We start from the raw sequence: 15,544 nt of genomic DNA, 5'->3' as shown, positions 1-15,544 counted from the left end.
ACCCACACTACTGCTTACGTAATTTGAAATATACTCGAATTAGCGACTATTTCATTTTTGAAACTGTTTTAAACTTGATAGCTTTTGTACAAGTAACTTCTTGAATTGACCTATGACCACTACATGCTCCGAGTGATAGTACGCTACTTTAACGGCAATGTGCGAAATATGTATTTACGTTTTCGAACTTTTGACTATGGAACCCGTCAATATAATATCATATGTAATATTGCCAAACGAATCTACAAACTTTGCAATCGCTTTTCATAACTTTGTAAGCAGTTTGTCTTCGATTTTCGGTTCGCAGTTGCGATAATTTGCTTACATATCGGGAATTTTCTAGACATATACTTAATGTTTTCGAAATTTAACTGCGGGGTTGGCATTTCAATGACTTAGGTTATATATACATGCAACTCCGCCAACGTTTTGAACCCTTTTATCAACATTGCATGCTGTTTCTCTCATCTTTACGGTCAGTCAGCTCATGTGATACTCTGATAATATAGGCTGTTTTCATCTCGCTTTTATTCATTTGTTTGACTTTGCAATTGCGGGTTTCTATATACCAACAACTTAGGTCAACCATACAAATACATCTACAAACTTTGTAATCACTTTGCACAACTTTGCGTTCACTTTGTACGACTTTTCACGGTAAGTTAACTGGTCAAACTCCACTATGTACCGACAGCGTCACCAACTTGTTCTCCGAAAATAATAAGGAAATTGACAAATGTTCATGAATTTGAAAACAAGCCTAAATTTCCATGTCTTTCTACTAAAAATGATTAACATCACAGTGAAAAAAAAGATGCACGAACGATGTCTCATATCTTTGATATATATGTGATGAAACCAAAAAAAATCCGCAGCTGGTTTTCTCATGCAGTCTCCCATGCAAGAACTAACCATGCCCGATTGAGCTTAACTTTAAACTTTGTCTCTTCACCTACCTACACTACTGCTTACTTAATTTGAAATATATTCGAATTAGCGACTATTTCATTTTTGAAACTGTTTTAAACTTGATAGCTTTTGTACAAGTAACTTCTTGAATTGACAGATGAGCTCTACATGCTCCGAGTGATAGTACGCTACTTTAACGACAACGTGCGAAATATGTATTTACGTTTTCGAACTTCTGACTATGGAAGCCGTCAATATAATATCATATGTAACATTGCCAAACGAATCTACAAACTTTGCAATCGCTTTTCATAACTTTGTAAGCATTTTGTCTTCGATTTGCGGTTCGCAGTTGCGATAATCTGCTTACATATCGGGAATTTTCTAGACATATACTTAATGTTTTCGAAATTTAACTGCGGGGTTGGCATTCCAATGACTTAGGTTATATATACATGCATCTCCGCCAACGTTTTGAACGCTTTTATCAACTTTGCATGCTGTTTCTATCATCTTTATGGTCAGTCAGCTCATGTGATACTCTGCTAATATAGGCTGTTTTCATCTCGCTTTTATTCATTTGTTTGACTTTACAATTGCGGGTTTCTATATGCCAACAACTTAGGTCAACCATACAAATACATCTACAAACTTTGCAATCACTTTGCACAACTTTGCGTTCACTTTGTACGACTTTTCACGGTAAGTTAACTGGTCAAACTCCACTATGTACCGACAGCGTCACCAACTTGTTCTCCGAAAATAATAAGGAAATTGAAAAATGTTCATGAATTTGAAAACAAGCCTAAATTTCCATGTCTTTCTACTAAAAATGATTAACATCACAGTGAAAAAAAAGATGCATGAACGTTGTCTCATATCTTTGATATGTATGTGATGAAACCAAAAAAAATCCCCAGCTGGTTTTCTCAGGCAGTCTCCCATGCAAGAACTAACCATGCCCGATTGAGTTTAACTTTAAACTTTGTCTCTTTACCTACCCACACTACTGCTTACGTAATTTGAAATATACTCGAATTAGCGACTATTTCATTTTTGAAACTGTTTTAAACTTGATAGCTTTTGTACAAGTAACTTCTTGAATTGACCTATGACCACTACATGCTCCGAGTGATAGTACGCTACTTTAACGGCAATGTGCGAAATATGTATTTACGTTTTCGAACTTTTGACTATGGAACCCGTCAATATAATATCATATGTAATATTGCCAAACGAATCTACAAACTTTGCAATCGCTTTTCATAACTTTGTAAGCAGTTTGTCTTCGATTTTCGGTTCGCAGTTGCGATAATTTGCTTACATATCGGGAATTTTCTAGACATATACTTAATGTTTTCGAAATTTAACTGCGGGGTTGGCATTCCAATGACTTAGGTTATATATACATGCAACTCCGCCAACGTTTTGAACCCTTTTATCAACATTGCATGCTGTTTCTCTCATCTTTACGGTCAGTCAGCTCATGTGATACTCTGATAATATAGGCTGTTTTCATCTCGCTTTTATTCATTTGTTTGACTTTGCAATTGCGGGTTTCTATATACCAACAACTTAGGTCAACCATACAAATACATCTACAAACTTTGTAATCACTTTGCACAACTTTGCGTTCACTTTGTACGACTTTTCACGGTAAGTTAACTGGTCAAACTCCACTATGTACCGACAGCATCACCAACTTGTTCTCCGAAAATAATAAGGAAATTGACAAATGTTCATGAATTTGAAAACAAGCCTAAATTTCCATGTCTTTCTACTAAAAATGATTAACATCACAGTGAAAAAAAAGATGCACGAACGTTGTCTCATATCTTTGATATGTATGTGATGAAACCAAAAAAAATCCGCAGCTGGTTTTCTCAGGCAGTCTCCCATGCAAGAACTAACCATGCCCGATTGAGCTTAACTTTAAACTTTGTCTCTTCACCTACCTACACTACTGCTTACTTAATTTGAAATATATTCGAATTAGCGACTATTTCATTTTTGAAACTGTTTTAAACTTGATAGCTTTTGTACAAGTAACTTCTTGAATTGACCTATGAGCTCTACATGCTCCGAGTGATAGTACGCTACTTTAACGACAACGTGCGAAATATGTATTTACGTTTTCGAACTTCTGACTATGGAAGCCGTCAATATAATATCATATGTAACATTGCCAAACGAATCTACAAACTTTGCAATCGCTTTTCATAACTTTGTAAGCATTTTGTCTTCGATTTGCGGTTCGCAGTTGCGATAATCTGCTTACATATCGGGAATTTTCTAGACATATACTTAATGTTTTCGAAATTTAACTGCGGGGTTGGCATTCCAATGACTTAGGTTATATATACATGCAACTCCGCCAACGTTTTGAACGCTTTTATCAACTTTGCATGCTGTTTCTATCATCTTTATGGTCAGTCAGCTCATGTGATACTCTGCTAATATAGGCTGTTTTCATCTCGCTTTTATTCATTTGTTTGACTTTACAATTGCGGGTTTCTATATGCCAACAACTTAGGTCAACCATACAAATACATCTACAAACTTTGCAATCACTTTGCACAACTTTGCGTTCACTTTGTACGACTTTTCACGGTAAGTTAACTGGTCAAACTCCACTATGTACCGACAGCGTCACCAACTTGTTCTCCGAAAATAATAAGGAAATTGAAAAATGTTCATGAATTTGAAAACAAGCCTAAATTTCCATGTCTTTCTACTAAAAATGATTAACATCACAGTGAAAAAAAAGATGCATGAACGTTGTCTCATATCTTTGATATGTATGTGATAAAACCAAAAAAAATCCCCAGCTGGTTTTCTCAGGCAGTCTCCCATGCAAGAACTAACCATGCCCGATTGAGTTTAACTTTAAACTTTGTCTCTTTACCTACCCACACTACTGCTTACGTAATTTGAAATATACTCGAATTAGCGACTATTTCATTTTTGAAACTGTTTTAAACTTGATAGCTTTTGTACAAGTAACTTCTTGAATTGACCTATGACCACTACATGCTCCGAGTGATAGTACGCTACTTTAACGGCAATGTGCGAAATATGTATTTACGTTTTCGAACTTTTGACTATGGAACCCGTCAATATAATATCATATGTAATATTGCCAAACGAATCTACAAACTTTGCAATCGCTTTTCATAACTTTGTAAGCAGTTTGTCTTCGATTTTCGGTTCGCAGTTGCGATAATTTGCTTACATATCGGGAATTTTCTAGACATATACTTAATGTTTTCGAAATTTAACTGCGGGGTTGGCATTCCAATGACTTAGGTTATATATACATGCAACTCCGCCAACGTTTTGAACCCTTTTATCAACATTGCATGCTGTTTCTCTCATCTTTACGGTCAGTCAGCTCATGTGATACTCTGATAATATAGGCTGTTTTCATCTCGCTTTTATTCATTTGTTTGACTTTGCAATTGCGGGTTTCTATATACCAACAACTTAGGTCAACCATACAAATACATCTACAAACTTTGTAATCACTTTGCACAACTTTGCGTTCACTTTGTACGACTTTTCACGGTAAGTTAACTGGTCAAACTCCACTATGTACCGACAGCGTCACCAACTTGTTCTCCGAAAATAATAAGGAAATTGACAAATGTTCATGAATTTGAAAACAAGCCTAAATTTCCATGTCTTTCTACTAAAAATGATTAACATCTCAGTGAAAAAAAAAGATGCACGAACGTTGTCTCATATCTTTGATATGTATGTGATGAAACCAAAAAAAATCCGCAGCTGGTTTTCTCAGGCAGTCTCCCATGCAAGAACTAACCATGCCCGATTGAGCTTAACTTTAAACTTTGTCTCTTCACCTACCTACACTACTGCTTACTTAATTTGAAATATACTCAAATTAACGACTATTTCATTTTTGAAACTGTTTTAAACTTGATAGCTTTTGTACAAGTAACTTCTTGAATTGACCTATGAGCTCTACATGCTCCGAGTGATAGTACGCTACTTTAACGACAACGTGCGAAATATGTATTTACGTTTTCGAACTTCTGACTATGGAAGCCGTCAATATAATATCATATGTAACATTGCCAAACGAATCTACAAACTTTGCAATCGCTTTTCATAACTTTGTAAGCATTTTGTCTTCGATTTGCGGTTCGCAGTTGCGATAATCTGCTTACATATCGGGAATTTTCTAGACATATACTTAATGTTTTCGAAATTTAACTGCGGGGTTGGCATTCCAATGACTTAGGTTATATATACATGCAACTCCGCCAACGTTTTGAACGCTTTTATCAACTTTGCATGCTGTTTCTATCATCTTTATGGTCAGTCAGCTCATGTGATACTCTGCTAATATAGGCTGTTTTCATCTCGCTTTTATTCATTTGTTTGACTTTACAATTGCGGGTTTCTATATGCCAACAACTTAGGTCAACCATACAAATACATCTACAAACTTTGCAATCACTTTGCACAACCTTGCGTTCACTTTGTACGACTTTTCACGGTAAGTTAACTGGTCAAACTCCACTATGTACCGACAGCGTCACCAACTTGTTCTCCGAAAATAATAAGGAAATTGAAAAATGTTCATGAATTTGAAAACAAGCCTAAATTTCCATGTCTTTCTACTAAAAATGATTAACATCACAGTGAAAAAAAAGATGCATGAACGTTGTCTCATATCTTTGATATGTATGTGATAAAACCAAAAAAAATCCCCAGCTGGTTTTCTCAGGCAGTCTCCCATGCAAGAACTAACCATGCCCGATTGAGTTTAACTTTAAACTTTGTCTCTTTACCTACCCACACTACTGCTTACGTAATTTGAAATATACTCGAATTAGCGACTATTTCATTTTTGAAACTGTTTTAAACTTGATAGCTTTTGTACAAGTAACTTCTTGAATTGACCTATGACCACTACATGCTCCGAGTGATAGTACGCTACTTTAACGGCAATGTGCGAAATATGTATTTACGTTTTCGAACATTTGACTATGGAACCCGTCAATATAATATCATATGTAATATTGCCAAACGAATCTACAAACTTTGCAATCGCTTTTCATAACTTTGTAAGCAGTTTGTCTTCGATTTTCGGTTCGCAGTTGCGATAATTTGCTTACATATCGGGAATTTTCTAGACATATACTTAATGTTTTCGAAATTTAACTGCGGGGTTGGCATTCCAATGACTTAGGTTATATATACATGCAACTCCGCCAACGTTTTGAACCCTTTTATCAACATTGCATGCTGTTTCTCTCATCTTTACGGTCAGTCAGCTCATGTGATACTCTGATAATATAGGCTGTTTTCATCTCGCTTTTATTCATTTGTTTGACTTTGCAATTGCGGGTTTCTATATACCAACAACTTAGGTCAACCATACAAATACATCTACAAACTTTGTAATCACTTTGCACAACTTTGCGTTCACTTTGTACGACTTTTCACGGTAAGTTAACTGGTCAAACTCCACTATGTACCGACAGCGTCACCAACTTGTTCTCCGAAAATAATAAGGAAATTGACAAATGTTCATGAATTTGAAAACAAGCCTAAATTTCCATGTCTTTCTACTAAAAATGATTAACATCACAGTGAAAATAAAGATGCACGAACGTTGTCTCATATCTTTGATATGTATGTGATGAAACCAAAAAAAATCCGCAGCTGGTTTTCTCAGGCAGTCTCCCATGCAAGAACTAACCATGCCCGATTGAGCTTAACTTTAAACTTTGTCTCTTCACCTACCTACACTACTGCTTACTTAATTTGAAATATATTCGAATTAGCGACTATTTCATTTTTGAAACTGTTTTAAACTTGATAGCTTTTGTACAAGTAACTTCTTGAATTGACCTATGAGCTCTACATGCTCCGAGTGATAGTACGCTACTTTAACGACAACGTGCGAAATATGTATTTACGTTTTCGAACTTCTGACTATGGAAGCCGTCAATATAATATCATATGTAACATTGCCAAACGAATCTACAAACTTTGCAATCGCTTTTCATAACTTTGTAAGCATTTTGTCTTCGATTTTCGGTTCGCAGTTGCGATAATCTGCTTACATATCGGGAATTTTCTAGACATATACTTAATGTTTTCGAAATTTAACTGCGGGGTTGGCATTCCAATGACTTAGGTTATATATACATGCAACTCCGCCAACGTTTTGAACGCTTTTATCAACTTTGCATGCTGTTTCTATCATCTTTATGGTCAGTCAGCTCATGTGATACTCTGCTAATATAGGCTGTTTTCATCTCGCTTTTATTCATTTGTTTGACTTTACAATTGCGGGTTTCTATATGCCAACAACTTAGGTCAACCATACAAATACATCTACAAACTTTGCAATCACTTTGCACAACCTTGCGTTCACTTTGTACGACTTTTCACGGTAAGTTAACTGGTCAAACTCCACTATGTACCGACAGCGTCACCAACTTGTTCTCCGAAAATAATAAGGAAATTGAAAAATGTTCATGAATTTGAAAACAAGCCTAAATTTCCATGTCTTTCTACTAAAAATGATTTACATCACAGTGAAAAAAAAGATGCATGAACGTTGTCTCATATCTTTGATATGTATGTGATAAAACCAAAAAAAATCCCCAGCTGGTTTTCTCAGGCAGTCTCCCATGCAAGAACTAACCATGCCCGATTGAGTTTAACTTTAAACTTTGTCTCTTTACCTACCCACACTACTGCTTACGTAATTTGAAATATACTCGAATTAGCGACTATTTCATTTTTGAAACTGTTTTAAACTTGATAGCTTTTGTACAAGTAACTTCTTGAATTGACCTATGACCACTACATGCTCCGAGTGATAGTACGCTACTTTAACGGCAATGTGCGAAATATGTATTTACGTTTTCGAACATTTGACTATGGAACCCGTCAATATAATATCATATGTAATATTGCCAAACGAATCTACAAACTTTGCAATCGCTTTTCATAACTTTGTAAGCAGTTTGTCTTCGATTTTCGGTTCGCAGTTGCGATAATTTGCTTACATATCGGGAATTTTCTAGACATATACTTAATGTTTTCGAAATTTAACTGCGGGGTTGGCATTCCAATGACTTAGGTTATATATACATGCAACTCCGCCAACGTTTTGAACCCTTTTATCAACATTGCATGCTGTTTCTCTCATCTTTACGGTCAGTCAGCTCATGTGATACTCTGATAATATAGGCTGTTTTCATCTCGCTTTTATTCATTTGTTTGACTTTGCAATTGCGGGTTTCTATATACCAACAACTTAGGTCAACCATACAAATACATCTACAAACTTTGTAATCACTTTGCACAACTTTGCGTTCACTTTGTACGACTTTTCACGGTAAGTTAACTGGTCAAACTCCACTATGTACCGACAGCGTCACCAACTTGTTCTCCGAAAATAATAAGGAAATTGACAAATGTTCATGAATTTGAAAACAAGCCTAAATTTCCATGTCTTTCTACTAAAAATGATTAACATCACAGTGAAAATAAAGATGCACGAACGTTGTCTCATATCTTTGATATGTATGTGATGAAACCAAAAAAAATCCGCAGCTGGTTTTCTCAGGCAGTCTCCCATGCAAGAACTAACCATGCCCGATTGAGCTTAACTTTAAACTTTGTCTCTTCACCTACCTACACTACTGCTTACTTAATTTGAAATATATTCGAATTAGCGACTATTTCATTTTTGAAACTGTTTTAAACTTGATAGCTTTTGTACAAGTAACTTCTTGAATTGACCTATGAGCTCTACATGCTCCGAGTGATAGTACGCTACTTTAACGACAACGTGCGAAATATGTATTTACGTTTTCGAACTTCTGACTATGGAAGCCGTCAATATAATATCATATGTAACATTGCCAAACGAATCTACAAACTTTGCAATCGCTTTTCATAACTTTGTAAGCATTTTGTCTTCGATTTTCGGTTCGCAGTTGCGATAATCTGCTTACATATCGGGAATTTTCTAGACATATACTTAATGTTTTCGAAATTTAACTGCGGGGTTGGCATTCCAATGACTTAGGTTATATATACATGCAACTCCGCCAACGTTTTGAACGCTTTTATCAACTTTGCATGCTGTTTCTATCATCTTTATGGTCAGTCAGCTCATGTGATACTCTGCTAATATAGGCTGTTTTCATCTCGCTTTTATTCATTTGTTTGACATTACAATTGCGGGTTTCTATATGCCAACGACTTAGGTCAAACATACAAATACATCTACAAACTTTGTAATTACTTTGCACAACTTTGCGTTCACTTTGTACGACTTTTCACGGTAAGTTAACTGGTCAAACTCCACTATGTACCGAGAGCGTCACCAACTTGTTCTCCGAAAATAATAAGGAAATTGAAAAATGTTCATGAATTTGAAAACAAGCCTAAATTTCCATGTCTTTCTACTAAAAATGATTAACATCACAGTGAAAAAAAAGATGCATGAACGTTGTCTCATATCTTTGATATGTATGTGATGAAACCAAAAAAAAATCCCCAGCTGGTTTTCTCAGGCAGTCTCCCATGCAAGAACTAACCATGCCCGATTGAGTTTAACTTTAAACTTCGTCTCTTTACCTACCCACACTACTGCTTACGTAATTTGAAATATACTCGAATTAGCGACTATTTCATTTTTGAAACTGTTTTAAACTTGATAGCTTTTGTACAAGTAACTTCTTGAATTGACCTATGACCACTACATGCTCCGAGTGATAGTACGCTACTTTAACGGCAATGTGCGAAATATGTATTTACGTTTTCGAACTTTTGACTATGGAACCCGTCAATATAATATCATATGTAACATTGCCAAACGAATCTACAAACTTTGCAATCGCTTTTCATAACTTTGTAAGCAGTTTGTCTTCGATTTTCGGTTCGCAGTTGCGATAATTTGCTTACATATCGGGAATTTTCTAGACATATACTTAATGTTTTCGAAATTTAACTGCGGGGTTGGCATTCCAATGACTTAGGTTATATATACATGCATCTCCGCCAACGTTTTGAACGCTTTTATCAACTTTGCATGCTGTTTCTATCATCTTTATGGTCAGTCAGCTCATGTGATACTCTGCTAATATAGGCTGTTTTCATCTCGCTTTTATTCATTTGTTTGACTTTACAATTGCGGGTTTCTATATGCCAACAACTTAGGTCAACCATACAAATACATCTACAAACTTTGCAATCACTTTGCACAACTTTGCGTTCACTTTGTACGACTTTTCACGGTAAGTTAACTGGTCAAACTCCACTATGTACCGACAGCGTCACCAACTTGTTCTCCGAAAATAATAAGGAAATTGAAAAATGTTCATGAATTTGAAAACAAGCCTAAATTTCCTCCATGTCTTTCTACTAAAAATGATTAACATCACAGTGAAAAAAAAGATGCATGAACGTTGTCTCATATCTTTGATATGTATGTGATGAAACCAAAAAAAATCCCCAGCTGGTTTTCTCAGGCAGTCTCCCATGCAAGAACTAACCATGCCCGATTGAGTTTAACTTTAAACTTTGTCTGTTTACCTACCCACACTACTGCTTACGTAATTTGAAATATACTCGAATTAGCGACTATTTCATTTTTGAAACTGTTTTAAACTTGATAGCTTTTGTACAAGTAACTTCTTGAATTGACCTATGACCACTACATGCTCCGAGTGACAGTACGCTACTTTAACGGCAATGTGCGAAATATGTATTTACGTTTTCGAACTTTTGACTATGGAATCCGTCAATATAATATCATATGTAACATTGCCAAACGAATCTACAAACTTTGCAATCGCTTTTCATAACTTTGTAATCAGTTTGTCTTCGATTTTCGGTTCGCAGTTGCGATAATCTGCTTACATATCGGGAATTTTCTAGACATATACTTAATGTTTTCGAAATTTAACTGCGGGGTTGGCATTCCAATGACTTAGGTTATATATACATGCATCTCCGACAACGTTTTGAACGCTTTTATCAACTTTGCATGCTGTTTCTATCATCTTTATGGTCAGTCAGCTCATGTGATACTCTGCTAATATAGGCTGTTTTCATCTCGCTTTTATTCATTTGTTTGACATTACAATTGCGGGTTTCTATATGCCAACAACTTAGGTCAACCATACAAATACATCTACAAACTTTGCAATCACTTTGCACAACTTTGCGTTCACTTTGTACGACTTTTCACGGTAAGTTAACTGGTCAAACTCCACTATGTGCCGACAGCGTCACCAACTTGTTCTCCGAAAATAATAGGGAAATTGAAATATGTTCATGAATTTGAAAACAAGCCTAGATTTCCATGTCTTTCTACTAAAAATGATTAACATCACAGTGAAAAAAAAGATGCATGAACGTTGTCTCATATCTTTGATATGTATGTGATGAAACCAAAATAAATCCCCAGCTGGTTTTCTCAGGCAGTCTCCCATGCAAGAACTAACCATGCCCGATTGAGTTTAACTTTAAACTTTGTCTCTTTACCTACCCACACTACTGCTTACGTAATTTGAAATATGCTCGAATTAGCGACTATTTCATTTTTGAAACTGTTTTAAACTTGATAGCTTTTGTACAAGTAACTTCTTGAATTGACCTATGACCTCTACATGCTCCGAGTGATAGTACGCTACTTTAACGGCAATGTGCGAAATATGCATTTACGTTTTCGAACTTTTGACTTTGGAACCCGTCAATATAATATCATATGTAACATTGCCAAACGAATCTACAAACTTTGCAATCGCTTTTCATAACTTTGTAAGCAGTTTGTCTTCGATTTTCGGTTCGCAGTTGCGATAATCTGCTTACATATCGGGAATTTTCTAGACATATACTTAATGTTTTCGAAATTTAACTGCGGGGTTGGCATTCCAATGACTTAGGTTATATATACATGCATCTCCGCCAACGTTTTGAACGCTTTTATCAACTTTGCATGCTGTTTCTATCATCTTTATGGTCAGTCAGCTCATGTGATACTCTGCTAATATAGGCTGTTTTCATCTCGCTTTTATTCATTTGTTTGACTTTACAATTGCGGGTTTCTATATGCCAACAACTTAGGTCAACCATACAAATACATCTACAAACTTTGCAATCACTTTGCACAACTTTGCGTTCACTTTGTACGACTTTTCACGGTAAGTTAACTGGTCAAACTCCACTATGTACCGACAGCGTCACCAACTTGTTCTCCGAAAATAATAAGGAAATTGAAAAATGTTCATGAATTTGAAAACAAGCCTAAATTTCCATGTCTTTCTACTAAAAATGATTAACATCACAGTGAAAAAAAAGATGCATGAACGTTGTCTCATATCTTTGATATGTATGTGATGAAACCAAAAAAAATCCCCAGCTGGTTTTCTCAGGCAGTCTCCCATGCAAGAACTAACCATGCCCGATTGAGTTTAACTTTAAACTTTGTCTCTTTACCTACCCACACTACTGCTTACGTAATTTGAAATATACTCGAATTAGCGACTATTTCATTTTTGGAACTGTTTTAAACTTGATAGCTTTTGTACAAGTAACTTCTTGAATTGACCTATGACCACTACATGCTCCGAGTGACAGTACGCTACTTTAACGGCAATGTGCGAAATATGTATTTACGTTTTCGAACTTTTGACTATGGAACCCGTCAATATAATATCATATGTAACATTGCCAAACGAATCTACAAACTTTGCAATCGCTTTTCATAACTTTGTAATCAGTTTGTCTTCGATTTTCGGTTCGCAGTTGCGATAATCTGCTTACATATCGGGAATTTTCTAGACATATACTTAATGTTTTCGAAATTTAACTGCGGGGTTGGCATTCCAATGACTTAGGTTATATATACATGCATCTCCGCCAACGTTTTGAACGCTTTTATCAACTTTGCATGCTGTTTCTATCATCTTTATGGTCAGTCAGCTCATGTGATACTCTGCTAATATAGGCTGTTTTCATCTCGCTTTTATTCATTTGTTTGACTTTACAATTGCGGGTTTCTATATGCCAACAACTTAGGTCAACCATACAAATACATCTATAAACTTTGCAATCACTTTGCACAACTTTGCGTTCACTTTGTACGACTTTTCACGGTAAGTTAACTGGTCAAACTCCACTATGTGCCGACAGCGTCACCAACTTGTTCTCCGAAAATAATAGGGAAATTGAAATATGTTCATGAATTTGAAAACAAGCCTAGATTTCCATGTCTTTCTACTAAAAATGATTAACATCACAGTGAAAAAAAAGATGCATGAACGTTGTCTCATATCTTTGATATGTATGTGATGAAACCAAAATAAATCCCCAGCTGGTTTTCTCAGGCAGTCTCCCATGCAAGAACTAACCATGCCCGATTGAGTTTAACTTTAAACTTTGTCTCTTTACCTACCCACACTACTGCTTACGTAATTTGAAATATGCTCGAATTAGCGACTATTTCATTTTTGAAACTGTTTTAAACTTGATAGCTTTTGTACAAGTAACTTCTTGAATTGACCTATGACCTCTACATGCTCCGAGTGATAGTACGCTACTTTAACGGCAATGTGCGAAATATGCATTTACGTTTTCGAACTTTTGACTTTGGAACCCGTCAATATAATATCATATGTAACATTGCCAAACGAATCTACAAACTTTGCAATCGCTTTTCATAACTTTGTAAGCAGTTTGTCTTCGATTTTCGGTTCGCAGTTGCGATAATCTGCTTACATATCGGGAATTTTCTAGACATATACTTAATGTTTTCGAAATTTAACTGCGGGGTTGGCATTCCAATGACTTAGGTTATATATACATGCATCTCCGCCAACGTTTTGAACGCTTTTATCAACTTTGCATGCTGTTTCTATCATCTTTATGGTCAGTCAGCTCATGTGATACTCTGCTAATATAGGCTGTTTTCATCTCGCTTTTATTCATTTGTTTGACTTTACAATTGCGGGTTTCTATATGCCAACAACTTAGGTCAACCATACAAATACATCTACAAACTTTGCAATCACTTTGCACAACTTTGCGTTCACTTTGTACGACTTTTCACGGTAAGTTAACTGGTCAAACTCCACTATGTACCGACAGCGTCACCAACTTGTTCTCCGAAAATAATAAGGAAATTGACAAATGTTCATGAATTTGAAAACAAGCCTAAATTTCCATGTCTTTCTACTAAAAATGATTAACATCACAGTGAAAAAAAAGATGCATGAACGTTGTCTCATATCTTTGATATGTATGTGATGAAACCAAAAAAAATCCCCAGCTGGTTTTCTCAGGCAGTCTCCCATGCAAGAACTAACCATGCCCGATTGAGTTTAACTTTAAACTTTGTCTCTTTACCTACCCACACTACTGCTTACGTAATTTGAAATATACTCGAATTAGCGACTATTTCATTTTTGAAACTGTTTTAAACTTGATAGCTTTTGTACAAGTAACTTCTTGAATTGACCTATGACCACTACATGCTCCGAGTGACAGTACGCTACTTTAACGGCAATGTGCGAAATACGTATTTACGTTTTCGAACTTTTGACTATGGAACCCGTCAATATAATATCATATGTAACATTGCCAAACGAATCTACAAACTTTGCAATCGCTTTTCATAACTTTGTAATCAGTTTGTCTTCGATTTTCGGTTCGCAGTTGCGATAATCTGCTTACATATCGGGAATTTTCTAGACATATACTTAATGTTTTCGAAATTTAACTGCGGGGTTGGCATTCCAATGACTTAGGTTATATATACATGCATCTCCGCCAACGTTTTGAACGCTTTTATCAACTTTGCAAGCTGTTTCTATCATCTTTATGGTCAGTCAGCTCATGTGATACTCTGCTAATATAGGCTGTTTTCCTCTCGCTTTTATTCATTTGTTTGACTTTACAATTGCGGGTTTCTATATGCCAACAACTTAGGTCAACCATACAAATACATCTACAAACTTTGCAATCACTTTGCACAACTTTGCGTTCACTTTGTACGACTTTTCACGGTAAGTTAACTGGTCAAACTCCACTATGTGCCGACAGCGTCACCAACTTGTTCTCCGAAAATAATAGGGAAATTGAAATATGTTCATGAATTTGAAAACAAGCCTAGATTTCCATGTCTTTCTACTAAAAATGATTAACATCACAGTGAAAAAAAAGATGCATGAACGTTGTCTCATATCTTTGATATGTATGTGATGAAACCAAAATAAATCCCCAGCTGGTTTTCTCAGGCAGTCTCCCATGCAAGAACTAACCATGCCCGATTGAGTTTAACTTTAAACTTTGTCTCTTTACCTACCCACACTACTGCTTACGTAATTTGAAATATGCTCGAATTAGCGACTATTTCATTTTTGAAACTGTTTTAAACTTGATAGCTTTTGTACAAGTAACTTCTTGAATTGACCTATGACCTCTACATGCTCCGAGTGATAGTACGCTACTTTAACGGCAATGTGCGAAATATGTATTTACGTTTTCGAACTTTTGACTTTGGAACCCGTCAATATAATATCATATGTAACATTGCCAAACGAATCTACAAACTTTGCAATCGCTTTTCATAACTTTG

The sequence above is a fragment of the Saccoglossus kowalevskii genome, chromosome 17, assembly GCF_978046115.1.
Source record: "Saccoglossus kowalevskii chromosome 17, keSacKowa6.1, whole genome shotgun sequence".
In the NCBI taxonomy this organism is placed as follows: domain Eukaryota; kingdom Metazoa; phylum Hemichordata; class Enteropneusta; family Harrimaniidae; genus Saccoglossus; species Saccoglossus kowalevskii.
This window is presented reverse-complemented; position numbering follows the sequence as displayed.